Below are 4,632 nucleotides of genomic sequence, written 5' to 3'. Positions count from 1 at the left end.
TTGGTCGAGTCATCTGCATGAATACACAGATAGCTTCAGACTGTATAAATGAAGGGCATCCTCATTCCTGCAGCTGTTTTATTCTGATCTGAACTGGCTAGTGGATAACAGGGGAAATTGTAGTAATATTTGTACTTTTCCAGGCAATTTTATTCATTTTAGGGTCCGTTGTTACAGTTTGTGTATTCTGCACGTCTGTGGTACTCTACTGCATTCCCAGAATATAAAGCATACCTATCTATGGTAAGGCATTTAGCTCTGACATGCAGCTGGTCGGTGGGTCAGACTGTAAATGAACCGTTCTGGAGTTTATTTTGAACCACACTGACACCACCTCCTCTAAAGGGTCTCAGTGCTGCTGTTTTAGACAGGAGGTGGCAGTGGCAGAGCTGAAGATGATGACATTTTCATTGGACGTCAGCAGAATAGTCAGGATGAGAAAAGAGTGTATCAGAGAGATGGGTCAGGCCAAGTTTGGATATCTGCAGAGGAGTAAAAATGGACATATTGGATAAAGGATGCTGAATATGGATCTGCATGGGCAGGAGGAAAAGATGAAGACCACAGAGAAGGTACATGGATGTAGTGACAGAGGACAAGCAGAGGGTTGGTGGTGACAGAGGAAGATGCCAGGGTGGGGTGAGATTGATGACTTGCTGTGGGAGCGGCTAAAAGAAGAACACCTGAGTTCAGTTATTATTCACATCTGCACAAACAAAGCAGTATTTTTCTATTAGTTTCCATGTTACAAGGAAAAGAAAGATTTGTCTTCATACTTAATGAAAACCATTACGTCATCCTAAAATGTCATGGCAACCCGTTTCTTAAAAAAGCACAAAACAATCACAGAATAATTTTCTTTTTGAAAACTCCACCCATTTCCCAAAGAAAGGTTCACGAGGGTCATCCCAGGAAGACTTTCCCTCACTATTACTTACATAATTTGGATAAATATTTACAGTTCTGAGCTCATCTGCTTTGATTGTGTTTATATGAATGCTATGCCAAGCTGGTGTTCATGGCAGGGGAAGCAAACACAAGACCTCCTCACCAAGCTGATTATTTCCTGCAAGGTTTTCTACCTCACCGAAACCCCTTTAACTAGAAATCTTCAGTTTTGACATTGAAAAGATAATGATCCAATTTAAAAACTCCAAAACTTAAAAATAAAAACGCAAAAAGACAAAATAAACATGTGAAGTCTGCCTTAAGAGGCAGTAATGTGAAAATCTGACTGCACTTGCCTCTCCACGCCTCTGATTTTTCTCCATAAACGGAGACATTTTAGCTGTCATCCAATGATAAATGTTCCTATCACTTCCTCCTTTTGATCATCGTTTTGTTGACTTGCTGCGTCAGATCACAAGATCAACTCCAGATGAAAATAAAAGGGCCATGCGTGCTGTTATTTGTTTCAGCTTTTCCCATGACTCTTCCTGAAATATGTTTGACCTTGTTTTCGGGGATGTAGGAGAGTCTTGTTTGGTCCCAGGAGGAGGAGGAAGGAGGCCGAAGGATGGGATTGAAGCTCCTCGGTGAATAGTCAAGATTTCACATCACCCTGCTCAGCCTCTGCTGGGACTCAGGCTCAGCTGGGATCTGCGAGCGGAGGCTGCTAAAGTAATTAAACGACGCTGCGCTGATGGATGGACCACAGAAGAAGAAAGCGGGCTACGCCTTGCGCATGATCCTAAAGTATTTTTACTGCCGACTTTTTCAAGTCATCTGAAGTCCTTGGATGACTGTTTGTGTCTACGGGGATTGATTTTTAAACGTTTGCCAGCTCAATACATTCTCTGTTTCCTCAGAATTTCCCCCGTTTGAATTGTGGGGACAATTTTAACCCTGTTGTGACATATCCAAATTAAAAATGGCTGTGGCGCCTTAACCATAAGGCATCCATAAATCTTTCTCAAAAGGAAACGTCCTCGAGTTTATTGTGAAATTATCTGAAACACAGTGGCTGAGGAATAATGTCAAATAACTATCTGTGGGTTTATAGATGTCATCCACATCAGTGCAGCAGTTGACTGACTGACTGCTGCTCGCTGAGGACGGCTCTCGACTTCACCTGCTGAATAAGCTGAGCTTGGGGGGCATCTTATGCCCTTTCAAGTCATGTGCCGAGGCAATCCTGCTCAGTGGGTCTGACTCATGAACCCTGACCGTATCACAGAGAGGGAAACTGGATGGAAACTACAACTGCATGCTTTGTCCCTTCTTAAATGCTTCCTGGAGGAGCAACACCGCCAGCATGCAGCTCAGCAGCCGCCTACAGAAGATCTCAATCGTCATCTGCGATCACTGTCTTGCTCTTCCTGGTCATGTGATGTGTCAAGAGGACATAGCTCCTGCTGTGGGAGCCAGACGCTAAGAGGAGGTGTGGTGTACCATCCCTGAGCCTCTAAAAAGACATCAAAGAGAGCTTAGGACTGCAGAATGAAGGGCTGCTGTCTGGCATGCTTAACAGAGATGTATGGAAGGATCTCATAGTCTCACCAGCTCTATAATGATTATATAGATATTGACATTTTGTGCCAGAACAATTAAATATATGATTAAACACACGCCTCTGATATGATAACAGTTATACGCAGAGTTTAAAATCATATAATCTGCAAATAATCAGCATCCGTGTAAACGTGAAAATCAGAATAAACAGTCACGGTTAGGTTGCTGTTTGTAAGATGTTTATCTCTCGTTATGCCTCGTTGACTCTAACATGTAGACGACATGACAGCTTCTAAAGAACCAAAGCCAAAATATCTTGAGCAACCCCCTGGTTGCTTCATGGGCCATGGGCTCCACCCTGTCTGTGTTAGGGGTTGGGACACGAGGCGCCTGGGATGGATGAGTGGTTAAGAAAATGGATGGACTGCAGTCTGTACTTTCAGCTATGAGATAACAAGAGTAACAGATGCTATTTTCATTTAACATGTTGAGCAGATTGACTCATGAGATTCATGAGAAGAAATATAATTTCAAAAAGTCTTTATCTTTGTTTTAAATCAAGCATAGTCTGTGAGTAGTTTTTGGTTCTGGCTGATTCATTGTAGTCAAAAACCAGTGCATGCACGTCTTCATCAGGGCCCAACTGACTGAAGCTGATCCAGGCTGGGATACTGACATGCTGGAAGCTGGCATCCATCTCTGAGCTGCTGGTGCTGGAGCCTTGCAACATCTCTGATCCCCATAGTGGAAATCTGTTCTTGTTCTCACACATTCTCCCAGCAGCATCCAACCTTGCTGTGTCAGCAGGACAGAGCCTCCCCAACACTGCCAGATTAGTGTAGACTTTTCGGGATCAGGAGTATAACCAGACACCTTTCTGGATAATATTTAGTCCCAGTATGTCTCATGTTGAACATGTCAGGGTCCTTGCAAGCATCTCCACAGCATGCTAACACAAAGCTAGCCAAGAGCCCAGAGTGATGTGTAAATGGAGTGAATGCCAACCCCAGCCCAGCGGCCAGAGCCTGAACTTCAACAGGAACAAAAGCAGTGATGAGCAGTCAGGCTACCTGTTTATGTTTGTACTCTAGAATCACTGCGGCGATCGCCTTGAAGTCTCTTCAGGCTGTTTTTCTTTCTTGCTTTATGCGTCAGCTTTGTGTTGATGCCTAAAAACTATTTCTGTCCTCATTAGGATAGGAATTTAAACTGTCAGCTGGTAATTATGTGATAATTACCAACTGCAACCGCTTCTTTCTTCTTTCACACTTGCAGGTTTTTTTCATCATTTCCAAGCATGCACTCTTCAGGCCCAGCTGGCATTCACCCAAGCACATACCTTTGTGCAGCTTTTCACATACGTGGTTATACAAAGGTTTAAATGTGATGTGTCGATAAGCCTGTGCAGTTTGAAACCTCCTCGCAATTCAACCTTCAGTTCTCAACAGACTGTATCTGCGATTACCTCATGGTTACATGAGTTTTACTTGGTGTATCAACCTTAAGAGAGCACTATTTTATTCATGGTTCTTTAAGTATGCATTCGTATCATCTAAAACTTTCTGAGTAATCCTGCAAACAAACAGAGATAAAGCAAAAATAAACAGATAAAGCGAACCACTTACATAACCTGGATGTCAGAGATAATTTTACTCCCTGTAATAATAACATACTTTATGTGGCTTTGCCTGTGAGATAACAATTTAACCCCAAAACGCAAGAAGATTTAGATGCATGTGAAGAAATGCCTAAAACTTTTAATTAAGTGTTTCACGAGTAGTTTGAACTAATGCTGTACTTTATCTGTGTCTTAACTGTGTCTGAGGCTAGTTTCCATATGGAGATGCAACCACAAGTCCATTGTTTTCACTAAGCTCTGACAGGCCGCCTTCAGGGAGCAGAAATGGAAAGACAGAAAACAACGCAGCAGATAAGAAAGGCTCGATTTCCAGCAGAGGTCAGCAAGGTTGAAATTAAGCTTCCAGCAATGCTTCACTTTCTGCTAAAGGAGATGTTATTTAACACTTGACACTTTGACAACTTGCTGGTTTATAACAGCACAACGAAATCATTCATTCAGATCTCGGAGCGGCCCAGGCAAGCCACAGTTATCCACATTTGGACACGAATAATCCCGTGTCGATCGTTTTTAGGTTCAGAGTTGTAAACCAAATCCATTTA

This window comes from Astatotilapia calliptera, chromosome 22, assembly GCF_964374335.1.
Source record: "Astatotilapia calliptera chromosome 22, fAstCal68.1, whole genome shotgun sequence".
Taxonomy (NCBI): Eukaryota; Metazoa; Chordata; class Actinopteri; order Cichliformes; family Cichlidae; genus Astatotilapia; species Astatotilapia calliptera.
Note: the sequence above shows the minus strand (reverse complement) of the source record.